This window comes from Neopsephotus bourkii, unplaced genomic scaffold (genome assembly GCF_033783945.1).
Source record: "Neopsephotus bourkii isolate Nb327-2 ecotype Australia unplaced genomic scaffold, CSIRO-AGI_Nbou_v1 NB_780, whole genome shotgun sequence".
NCBI lineage: Eukaryota > Metazoa > Chordata > Aves > Psittaciformes > Psittacidae > Neopsephotus > Neopsephotus bourkii.
The window spans coordinates 1,431,306-1,444,855 of NW_026901276.1; positions in this window are offsets into that span (position 1 = coordinate 1,431,306).

Here is a 13,550-nt window from a genome sequence, read left to right on the forward strand (position 1 = left end):
AGGGGAGGGGAGTTCAGCTTGTACAGGATTAAACCAGGGAGCAGTTTGATTGAGGTTCACAAGCTTGTACTGGACTATCTGTTCATCAAATCTCACAATTGTTGAACTGAAGGCATTCACGGAACCTGGTAGAAAATTAGCTTTGGACATGTAAAAGAAAGCATTTCTTTTCATAGTATGTAGTGAACCTATGTTATTTGGTGCTGTAGGGTGCTGGAAAGGAAAATGTCACCAGTTGCAAAAGGGATTAGATAAATTCAGAGGAAGAGAAAGCAATAAGCACATGCTAAAGGGACAAGGCACAGTTCTACTCTTTAAAACCCATAAAACTACCTTAGATGATGAGGAAAGCAATAAGAAATGGACTGCAGATACAACCAGGACTGTGTGTTTTTCCTGCCCATCTCCTTATGCCATTGTCAGAAACTTCAAGAACCCACGACTCAATTACTTGCTGGTCTAGCCTCGTATGGGCACTTCTTATCTTCTTGCAGACATAAAATCTTACTCATACAAACTGCTCTGATCCTTTCACTCATGGTGGGCAGATACTTAGAAAGGATGAACAAAATTTCCTCTAAGTTTCAGAAACAAGCATAATTCAAGGTTCTGGCCAGTCCATTTCTGAGTATTTCAAATATGGGCAGGAGGAGCAGCTTGAGAGGACTGTGCCTCAGGACACAAAACACTGGAACAAATTAATTTAGTTCTACTTGACAACAGTGCTGATGAAATTTCCAGGGAGACTCTCAGCACCTCAAAGAATCATTTTAATCACTATAGTAACTAGCCTGGGTAAAGCATTCCACAATTTTGTGTGGTGAGAGTTCTGGTTATTGATTTTTATAATGCCATGGGGGAAAGGAAATGTGAGGAAGTGAACTTGCAAAGGCTTGGTGATTAACCCCATGGGACTTTTAGTTGTGTTTTAAAGAAGCCTGTGCTCCTGAGCTGGCAAATGAGACCTTACACCAGCACTGAAGCTCTTCATCAAACTACACAGTTCTTAGAACAGTTCATCAATACAACATTTTTCAGTTAATAACTTTCCAACCTGAGTTACATATTAAATATGTTTTCTATTTATGACAGCTGTTTGTTGGGGTCTTCATGTTTACATATAGGCTGAGGTAGCTTATAAACAGCTGTTTGCTCACATTCAGCATTATGCTGTTACTCAGGGTTTGAAACCTGTATGGCTTCAGTTTCTGAATTTCTGGGTAGTGAGGCCAGCTCTCCTCACATGGGATTTTGTAAACTGCTGCAGCTGTGTTTCAGTAGAGACACTAGGACAGGCAAGAAACTTCCTATACCCTTTTACTTTTATAACTTTGGGGAAAAGGGAAAAGGTGGAGGAGTTAATAATAGCAGTTATAAATGGAAGACAGAAAAGAGTATTGCATCCCCATGAATACAGACGAATCAGAAAATATCTTGACACTTGTTAGTTTAGATGCACTAGAAATAATGCCATTTCAGGTTCTCTGGAATACTTCAGAAATAAGAACTTTTAGGCATACAAAGGATTCTTAATTAGTATTAAATACAGTAATTCAACAGCAACAAACAGCACATAATCAGGAGAAACCATCAAGTATACCCATGACTTTTTGCAAAGTTTTGCTCATATTTGCATTTGTTCTCATTGTGAGCAGATCCTTCAGAAGAGAACTTTTTACCTGAAAAAACAGTAACCCTGGTTGTCTCCTACATTTATGTGATGGATGTTTCTTCTGCAAGCAAATTGTATACAACACACAAAACAGCTATCTGAGTTGAACTTCTAAGTATTGATAAGTAATTTCTAGGGGTGAGGCCACAATGCTTAGGAAGGAATACTGTAATATCACATGTTAAAGAATCTCAGTTTCTACACAGATTTATCTACAGATATATAGAACTATAACATGAAGAGGAGTCATACAGCTCAAACACTGAAGTAGAAGGCCCTTATTTTGCTTTATCTCTCTTCTTCTCTCCTCAGGAAAAAATATGTCTAAGAAGAGTGTATTTTTATTACTGGTGAAATGCCTGTTCATGTGAAAAATCTATAAAACAGTTATGTAAAATTATATTTAACAGAAAACCAACAAACAATCCAAACTAAAACCTCCAAAGTCATTCACTTCCAGCAAGAGAAGACTGACTGAATGGCATACTATCATACTGGAAACAAAATTATCCCCATAAATAATCACACTTGATTTCTATTTCCTCACAAAAATATGTTAATATCATCAGAAATAAAGAAATTTTTTTTCTGGTGGTTAGACATTCCTTACCATGCAGCCTGACATACAAACACTGATGGTGTTTAGAATAAGGACACTAAGAAAGGTCCTGGAATACCTCAATCCTAAGACCTGCCCCCTGTTAAAGATAAGTTCATGGGCTCTCCCAACTGCTGGAAGTATTAGGTGCCTCAGAAAGGTGAAAGGAAAATAAAAAAGTCACTGAAGTTAGCCAGTGGGAAGCCCTTAACACTTATATTTATACAAGTTCCTATCTCCTTTGTAGGATAACCTCTTACAACAGCATTACTAAGGAGTTATGGTTGAGGCTGGAATAAGAAACAGCAAGCAACAGTGGCACTGAAACCCACCTGCCTAGTAAGACTTGACAGGTGTTAAATCTGAAACTTCTCTGAAATGGACTCATATAGACAGTTTGCTAAAAAAAATTATCATCTGCCTATAGAGTAATTTGTCTCAGAAAAGCCTACCCCTGTCTTCCTAGACTGTAATGGATCCTAGAACTAAGTTGTCAATTTAAGTACTTTGGTTAGGGCACTAGAGTTAGGAGTGCAGAACACTGTCCGTACCCAGTGTTTTCTGGAATATGCAGGAAGAATTTAGATGCAATTTGTATTTAGCACTGCTTTTGAACAACAATGTACTTAAATTTTGTTTAAGCAAACTGTAAGCTTACAGTGTTGTTAGGGAAAATGCCCGTGTCTATTTTATATATTCTTCTATTTTTTGCTGTGATGGAACATTCACAACAGTTTCTCTGCATGCCCAATATAAAAGCTGGATTTTGCTCTCTTTTACTGTTTTTGGCTTTTGTAAATTTTTATCATGCACAAAAATTTAATAGCTTTTTTTTGACATAAGGAAAAATGTATATGTAATTACTTTTACTGAAATTAATTAAAAGTATAATCTGATTTTTAAAATTTAAATAAACTATCTTCTTTTTGACAAATTACCTAGGCTGTAACAGAAGAAAAGCTGAAAACAGAGTAAACAGGCAGATGGCTGAGAACTATTTTTTTTTATTTTTCTTTAATAGAAAAAGTGAAGTTCTTGTGCCAGGAACTTGTAGGTTAAAGTTAATGTCAATTTTGTATGGAGTAGAACTCTACTAAACATGAACAGTCCTGTCCATTGTTTACCAGGAAGGTGACTGTGTGGTTGGGGATTGAGAAACACAAGCTAAGGGGTCCTTGTAAGATATTTTGTGAATAGCATACTATTAATGCACAATGAATGCAAGAAACCTGTGCTGTTGTTTCATTAACAGAACAGATGTTTTTGAGGATCTGTGTTCTTGATAACATTTTCTCCACTGTCTTTATCCAAAATGGTGTTTTCTCATTTAGCATTTATACGTATACTTTTTCTGCACATATTAGATGTAAATTAAAATGTAGGAAGCTAAGTAATTGTAAGAATATATAAAGGAAAATAGAAAGCTTAAGGAAGTTCATGAAATCCAGTTCTTCCTTGCAGAAAACTCAGAGGAAGAGCTATGTCAGTTCAAAAGATTACTATTAACTGTTATTATTGCTATTAGCTGTTATTATTACTATTCTGTCATCATTTCATGGTGATGCTAGGAAAACAAAGAAAAGGATCGTTCCTCTAGGAGGCAAAAATGACAGGGGACTATTTCGGTGGGAAAATTCAACATACTGTATATTTAATGGTTCCACAAGCCTTCTTTCTGACTGTAGTAATATAATTTCTATTGTCCCAATCTAAAGTATACAAGAAAGAAGAAAATTGATTCATACTTTTCCAAGAAGCCCAAGTTATATCTCATTAAGTATATAAAGATGTTCTCATCCTTCTATGTTTTACTTGTAAAAATATCTTTTCATTCTGTAACAGGTGGAGAAATACTGAAGCAGATAACTTTTGTGGATTTAGTTAGGTGGTTTGGGGTTTTTTTTTGCCTACTCTCCTTTTATCAGTGTGTTTTGAATATGCTTTATAACATCTGCTGTTAGTGCTAAAGCGACATATTTTAGTTATTTTTTTCTTATGAACAGATTTAAAAGAAATGATACTGATTAATGTTTCTTATGTTTCTTAAAATCTATACAGTCCTTGCACTGCTGTTCAGTTCTGAGTAATGTAAACTGCTTCTTGCATTGCATATGCCAATGAAATTATCTAGCCGTACAGAAATGTTGTCTACATATTTTTTTTTACTTTGAAGGATGTAAACGCATTAGGATTTACAAGCACATGATGCATAAATCCCACTTTTCCATAAGTACTTAGATTGCACATTGATAAAAATGCAAAATGAAAATCCTACCCTTTAACTATATTCCTGAAATACTCCAACATCAAATAGAATACTTTCAAATAAAATATTTTTTCTTTTATTTTTCTCTTTTATTGCAGAATGATTTTTTTTCAGTGTTTATAGCATAGTGTTTTGGAGCCAATCTTTGCTAACACAATTCAATGAGTAACTTCCTTGGGTTTCCTTATGTAGCAAAAAAATAATATAGCAAAAAAAAAAAAGTATAGCCCATACAAATATTGCAAAAGCAAAGCAATGAAATAATGTCCTAATACAAGCAAATTCTTGCTGTAAGTTTGGATCTGTGGAAGGTGTTCTTAAAATGACACTGTGCTACCATATAGGAGCATCAGCCCTTTGTGTTTGATTACAAAGATACACTGCCACTGGCCACTGTACGTCATGTCTTGTGAGCTCTGCTGTTGTCTGGGATCACAGAACTTCTTGCAGAGTAGATGAAATTTGGCCTTTAGTCTGCAAAACCCTCTTTGAAGTCAGAATCAGTGACTTATTCAGGATTTCACATTTAATGCAGACTTAGAACGTGTTACAGGTTTGACCTCTGAAGTTATTAACATTCCTTGTTGAAGTAACTGAGGGACATCGCTTCAGTGTGGAGCTCTTCACACCTACCTGTGCAGACTCTGTGGGAAAGAGCTCAACCAAGTTGTAACAGGCACATCTGAAGTCAGAATCTGGTACCAGGGAATAGCTTGTGAAGTTATTTTACAAGAGACTGTAATTATTAAAATACAGACAGGTCATGCTTTGATATACTAAACAAGCTGTCTTCACTTAGACTCTGAGGCACTAGATAAGTAAATGAGAAATAAAAATAGATTACTTGAGGGGGAAGAAAAAGAATCTAAAACTCTTCAGCCTTCATTCATAGCCTGGTTGCTCCCCCACCTCCCTGCCCCAAGTGCCCCAGACTCCACAGTTAACCAGCTCCAGAGTCATCACAGAAGAGGTATTTATCACAGCAGTACTACCAGCCAAACTTTTGCATTATAAGGAAGTGAGTTTGCGGTTTTCTATTATACACCTTATGTCCTCACGTGCTTTATTTAAGATACAAATATGAATTACCTCGGTTGATTTTAGCATTATAAGTTATTCTAAGGTTCCTGTCATTCCTGGTTTCTTGGAGGGTTTTTATTCTTCATTCTATGACTTAATAGTGCTGCTCAATAGGAATTAAAACAAACAACTGTGTTTCCCTTCAGGTAAAAGTTTCTTCTCAATACTAGTTATATTGGAGACTGCAGAGTGTAGCTGATGTTGCTGAATATTGTCTTACGCATCATTAACAAAGGCTGTGATTAATCCTTGTCTCTTGCATTTTGTGCCATATAGCTGTGATGTCTGAATATATTTTTTTCTTTTAATTATTTAGTAGTAGGCTTTCCTTCACTTCTCAATCTGTGCAAAGCAACTTCTGTGTGAATTTCAGTTTTTTAATTTTTTTTTGTTTGTTTTCAATTGCTGTTTCCAACCCTCAAGCACTTACAACCCCAAATCAAGTATTTTGTTTCTCATGTTCATACTGTCCTCTCTAATATAGTAATTTTATGTCTAAGAAACGAATTAATTTCTGAAAGTGCTGTTCAAATGGTACTTGTGTTTATTGTTCAAATCAACATCTCTTGCACAGAAATTAGTGTGCTCACCCAAGCTTTCATCCATCATAGACAGTTCTCTCTTCATGCTTCACCTCACATTTCTTTCTTAAAGACTGTCCCACTACTGTGGGAACCAGCTCCTGTTTCTACCTCAGCACGTTATGTCCAAACATGTAAAGTCATTAAAATGTAGCCTGCCCTGAAATCACAGCCTATCTGCTGTGAGCTTTCTGTCTTGATCCTGGGAGACTGAAGAGCAACGTATGTACTCCAACTTAAAATCTGGTAAGTTCCAGCGGGTTTGCTGACATTCTCTGTTTCTGACTGAGAGGCTGCTCCAGTTGTGCCAGTAGAGATCTTGAAAGATCTGCTTCACTTTTTGCCCTTTGGTGTAATCTGGAAGAAGCTTTTCAAAGTTACTGTTTTAAAATTAGTGTTCCCTATTCTCCTGTTTATCCTTTAAAACATCTCTGGGAGAAGTTTGACAGTTTTTCTGTGAGAGGAGAAATTGATCCATAATCTTTTCCCACAGTGCAACAGTCTCCACTTTGAGACCCTAGCCTCTTTCTCTCACCTACTGTTTCAGCAGGTAGGTAGCTTGGAAAAGATTGGTCCAGAAATAACAGTGGCAGCACAAAGTTCTCTACTTCTTTAAAAGTGTTCCTTAGGTTTTCCTCAGCAGGTACATAGACCTTTTTGCAACAAATTGAGGAATAACTCTCTTTCTGTCATCAGCAGTTAATTCAATAGGTAGAGCCAAACAAACCCTCTGTAGCTTCAGGAAGATGCCAAGTTTGAAAAATAGGCGAGAGAAAAAGTTTTTTGTTTAAGCAGGAGCTAATGTTCCCTGTAGCTTACTGTAGTGAAGATCAGACAAAAGGAATAAATAAATCATATAATGCAGTCAGGTAGTCATGCTAATTTAAACTAGCTGAAAGCAGGAATAGTACATAGGTTAAATGAATGCTTTTGTTAGATAATGGCATAAAGAGAACTCTTTCTGTTTCTGGGAATCATTTCAGTGAGGCTCAGTTTATGACCTCAAGTCTAGAAAAACAGAGCAAGGCAAAATAACAAATTATCATATATTTGGACAGACACCATAAGACTGACTAAAAATGTACTTTGAAGTCTGTTTGCATTTGTTATAAAGGTTAACAGCTGAATAATTAAACTATCTGCTTGACCCAGAGGGAGCGCACTTAAAATGCAACTGGCCACAGAAATTACTGCAACTGTATGTTGCAGTTTTAGTCTGAGATACTTCCATAAATGCCAGTGTACCTGTTATAAGTACAAATATGCAACCATCTTGATAAGCCTACTAAAACTGTCCTACTGGAAGCATGAACATGCACTTAAGCCTTCCGAAAGTTTAAACCTTAGCCAATAGATGACATACTGGTCAATATTTGACATACTGCTACTTCTGAAGAATTCAGACTCCTGGCTTCTCCTATCAACAGCAGAATAGATATACCAAAGGTAAAAAATCAGATTCCTTCTGTAGGCCAGATGGACACAAGCTATTTATGAATGTGCAACAGAGGTTTGTTTGTTTGCCTGTAAATTTAAATATTTTAATAAGCTGCTATAGGCTTAAATAGAAGAAGTTGTAGTGGTAGTAATTATAATGATGGTAATGATAATGGTGCTAATGATAATAACAATAATAATGACAATAGTAACAGCAGCAGAGACTCAATTATTAATTTTTTTTTTCACTATTCAGTGAGAGAGAAAAAAAAAGTGTTTTGCAATTCCAGATAAATTCTTGTGTAAAATTATTTCACAGGTTATCTCCTTTTTTATATTGTGAGTGTAAACTTTTGTGGAAAGAACTGCCTTTTCTTTCTGTGCTTGTGTTGTGGTTGGCACACTGTTTATGTCACCAGCTACCAACAGTTGTTACCATTGCAATTATAATAGGGAAAAAACTTACATTTCTTCTTCAGATACATTATATTGATGCTGGTACATTGCAGAAAAGAAAATGCAAAGCAAGGTTCATATGCTGAATACAGATGTTGTACTGGTAAAACACCTTTCCTGTATAATTTTTTCAACGTGTGTATTGTGGCCTATTTCTCTTTCAGTTATCAAAAAATGGGATATATTTAATCTAGACTGTTTCACAAACACAACTGCATAAGGATACAATAGATTTGATAAGCAGAGGCTTTCACAACTTTTGTTTGGATACGAAGCATAGAAGTAAAAAGATGAAGTATTGTTTTTCATATTTTACAGTAAAATTCTGTTTCTCACATTTCCAGCTTGGTGTAGTGGTGATAGCTGTTAGTGATTTGTGGTGAGGAGGGGTGATACTTGTAAGTCTCCTGGAAGTGTGATAACTGGAAATGTAAACAATCCAGAAGAAAGAAATACTTTTCAGTGTTGAAGCAAGTGAAATGAACTTCAGGTATAAAAAGAAACTGACATGAATGAAAGCAACTTAGATTTAAAACACTCTGTATCATGAGATTAGAATATTAATTGCAAAACAATTGAAATTTTAATACTAGTTCTAAAATGAGAGGAAGTTCAAAAAGCACAGAACTGGAATAAAATTATTATACAGATGCTTTCAAACTTTCTGCTAAAACTGATATATCTTCATGAGCAAATTACTGAGAGAAGAATTTATTGTGTTCATGCAATAAATTTATCTGACAGCTTGTTAGGTTGGCCAAATTCTTTTAATGTAATATAATGTGTTAAAATCTAACCCTAAAATCCTCAAATGAATTCTACTTTAGAAATGGGAATTTATAACCTACTGTGTCCTAATACTGAAATAAAGCAAAGATCACTCCTTATTGAAAGCAATATCCTTCTGGCTGTCTTCCAAAACAATGTGTTTAGGGTCTTATTTAGCTTGCAGAGACTGTTAATAGTGATAAAACCAGAGAAGGAAGGAATGGAGGAAAAAAATTGTCAATTTGACTCTAGAGTTTAAAAGACTGATACTTGGGGAAAATAAATGAGTAAATAAAAATTAAAAAATATGCATGAGAAAAACACATTTCAAGCCTGTTGTGATCACTCTGGATGGCATCTCCCCCTCCAGCATGTTGACCACACCACATTGGTGTGGTCATTAAACTTGATGAGGGTGCACTCAATCTCACCGTTCATGTTGTCAGCAAAGATGTTGAACAGAGCTGGTCCCAGTACTGACCCCTGAGGAACACCACTAGCCACCAGTCTTCACTTGGACATTGAGCTGCTGAGCACAACTCTTTGCATGCAGCCATACAGCCAATTCCTTATCCAGAGAGTGGTCCACCTCTCAAACCCATGTCTCTCCAATTTAGAGACAAGGATGCCATGAGGGAGAGTGTCAAATTTCTTGCATAAGTCCAAGTAGATGATATCATTTGATCTTCCCTTCTCCACCAGTGCTGTGGCTCCAACACAGAAGGCCACCAAATCTGTCTGTCATGATTTGCCCCTAGTGAAGCCATGTTGGCTGCCAGCAATCACACCCTTATTGTCCATGTTCCTTAACACAGTTTCCAGGAGGATCTTGATCCATTATCTTGCCAGGCACTGAGGTGAAACTGACTGGCCTGTAGTTCCTCTGATCGTCCTTGTTTCTTTTTTAAAAATGGGGGCTGTATTTCCTATTTTTCTAGTCATCACAAATTTCACCAGGCTGCCACAGCTTCCTAGATATGATGGTTAGTGGCTTGACAAGTACATCCACTAGTTCCTTCAGGACCCACAATGCATCTCATTAGGTCCTATGGACTTGTGTACCTTCAGGTTCCTCAGATAATCTCGAACCTGATCTTCTCCTACATCAGGTGGTCCTTCATTCTCTCAGTTCATTCTCTTTCCTGTGTGACTTGGGTGGTGTGGCTGGAGCCAGTGAAGATGGATGAAGAAAGTTGTTGAGTACCTTGGCCTTCTCCATGTCCTGGGTGACTATGTCTCCATTTCTTTCCACAGGGGCCCAGAATTTTTCTCATTTCTCTTTTATATAAGTTTTTTTAGTGTCCTTAATGTCCTTGGTCAATGTAGCTTGGACAGATTAAGTTCTGTCAGGGCTTTAGTTTTCCTAACCTGATCCCTGGCTGATCTGACTATTTCTCTATATTCCTCCCAGCCTACCCGTCCTTGCTTTCACCCTCTATAGGCCTCCTTTTTATGATGGAGTTTCTCCAGGAACACCTTGTTCATCTACACAGGCCTCCTGGTGTTCCTGCCTCACTTCCTTTTTCTGTCAGGATGCATTGCCCCTAAACTTGAAGGAGGTGATCCTTGAGTAATGACCAGCCTTCCTGGGTACCTTTTCCTTCCAGGGCTTTATTCCATGGCACTCCACTAATCAGATTCCCTTAAAAAGCCAAAGTACACTCTCCTGAGGTCCAGCATAGAGAGCTTGCTGTGCACTTTCCTCATTGCCCTAAGGATCTCAAACTCCACAATTTTGTGGTCACTGCAGCCACGCTGCCCTCCAGCTTCACATTCTTCACCATCCTCTCCCTGTTAGTGAGAACAAGGTCCAGCATAGCCCCTCTTCTTATTGGTTTCTCTACTGCTTGGAGAGAAAAGTTATCATCAACACATTCCAGGAACTTCCTGGATTGCTTATGCCATGTTCTGTTGTCCCTCCAGCAGATATCAGGGTGGTTGAAGTCCCCCATGAGGACCAGGGTTTGCGAACATGAGGCTGCACCTATCTGTCTACAGAGGGCCTCATCCTCTTGGTCTTCCTTGTCAGATGACCTGTAGCAGACCTCCAATATCATGTCCCTTGTCCCTACCCTCCCTTTTATCGTGATCCATAAAGTCTCCATCAGCTCCTCATCCATCCCCATGTAGAGCTCTGTTCAATCCAGCTGGTCATTGGTGTAGACAGCAACACCCCCTCCTCATCTCCTCAGCCTGTCTTTCCTAAAGAGCCTGTATCCTTCCATTCCAACACTCCAGCTGTAGGATACATCTCGCCATGTCTCTGTGATGCCAGTGAGGTCATAGTCCTTCATGTGTGAGCACACCTGTATCTCCTCTTGCTTGCTCCCCATGCTATGTGCAATGGCATAGAAGCATTTCAGTTGGGCCCCTGATGACGCTGGCTTGTAGGCTGGAGTGCTTGGAAGTACTTTGTGCTGCTCATCAGGTGCTCCACTGATGACCTGTGATACCTCTCTATGTTCTGGGCATCACTTACTGGCACCAGAATTAGACTGGTAGGAATGGGATGGATTGAAATTACCCACCCCTGGCAACTTCAGTTTAAAGCCTTCTGCACCAGCTTGGCAATTAGATGTTGAGAAGGTATTGAGAATGTGTTGCACTGGGTAACATGATGTCCTTCTAGCATAAGACTGTGGGAGGAATCTATGTCTGATTTTATGAAGGAGCAATTAACAAAGGCAGGGAAATTTAAAGACTTTGAGAAGTATCTATGCACATCCCTCTGTAATTTTAAAAGCTGCCTTAAAACAGTATCATTCCACTTAGAAAGTATGTAAGTATTAAAACTTACAAGGAGGGTGTTAATTTACAAGGATACTTTGTATTTTAAAGGTTGGATGTTCATATTTTATTTCTGCTGTTCATGTTGTGCAAGGTGACTTTGATAGATCTGTCTTGTTTGAAATGGTGTTCATGTTTTATAAGGCATTACAAAGTTATAAGAGTTGCTTACTTTGTAGTATAATATTCTCTTCTGATCTCTGTGTCAGTTGTTCTGTTCAGAATTAATTGCCAGAAGATTGGAATGGGGCAAAGCACTGAAGTTTTTATTAGGATTCTACTAAAGGGTTAGCAAATAGAGTGGAGAACTCTTAAACTGCATAGTATTTATGTCCAGTAAATCTATTTCTTCATCAGATTTTCAAATTGAAAGCTTTCATTAAATAGAGCATAGATTATGTTCAACTAGTAAAGAGAAGATTTGTTTCAGTGTATTATTTAAATGTGATCGGAAGTGGTCTCGTAATAAATTTTTAAGAGTCTTAATCCTTAATATATTGTGTACTAAAGTCACAAAATTCAAATAGTAGAACCTTTAAATTCAAACTTTCAGAAAATTTTCTTACTATTTAAATATCATAAGCATAGGTACAGGAGTCTGCATTTTTACTGACAGAAAAGTATGCTTTACAAAGGCTTGTTAAAAGAGAAGAAACCACAGCTTATTGTTATCTATAGCTTTCTGAAAATTTTGCTGTCATCTACCTCCTCAGTTCCTAGCCTTAGAAGGCAGTGGAGAGCATCTGACAATCTAAAACACAGTACTGATTTACTGCTCTTCACCATTTGGAGGTAAATTCTCCATTCAAACCTTGTTGACTTAAAGAGCATTATAATCATCTTGAAGGGCTGGCAAACACAGTAGAAACTCTTTAAACTGAACATCCTTAGCACATTGTAGAACTACTTCTTTGTCAGATTTTCAAATTAAGGGCTTCATTAAGTGAGACATTGATTATCTCTGTACATTCAATTGAAAGAGAACAGATCCATTTAATTGTATAAGTTAAAGTTGATTTTGACCATTTAAAGCCCAATTTTCTTTGTAAATTCTGCTGACTTAAGACGACTTCCAGTAATATTAATGTAAAAATATGTGACTTTGTGACTGCTTTTGCATTAAAAAGAAGACTGAAGTGGAAAGTGTGGGAATGGAAAGTGGGAAAATGTGAGCCTTGCATATAGGGAACCAAGTTTTTAAAAGGAGTTGGACATACACTTCAGTTCTGAGTGCTGTCTCTCCCACAAATCTTAGATCTTTATCAGTTTGTATGTGGATTGAACTGCAGTCTAAAGTTTTGATATTGCCATTGCAAGGTAGAAATCTGCTTCCATAAAAGAAACTGGAGCCAGGAAGTAAAAAAAAAAAACTCTGTCAACTATATTTAAGACTGGAAAGGACTGAAGAGGAGGATTTTGACCAAAGAGAAAAGTCCTGCTTATATATGATTTCCAGGTAACTGGCCTGTAAGATATAATATTACCAGAAGCAGGGAAAAAGTTTGAACACTTTTGTTTAAAAGAAAAAAAATCTAGGAAAATAACACACACACACATGCACACACAATTCCAGTATTTTATTATTCTGAAGGATAGAACAAAAGGCCTAATAAAAAGCAAATTGGATCCTGTGACTGTTTTTTTTTGTGTGTGTGTGTGTGTGTGTCAAGTAGTTAGTCTCCTTTACCAGCAAGTTATGGCTAGCACTGATCGATTATACAAGTAGTTCTGAAATGATGATTGATCAAATCAGAAACTTTCTGCAGAGGCGGTTTCAGACAATTGTTTGTGGAAGGTTTCTTCTGTTCATACTGGACAAAACCATAAAATAAAAGAAGTTCTTTCCTGGTGCAGGAGACTGTCCTAGATAAAGAATTACTATTCTGCATAAGCCCTTTCAGCTAA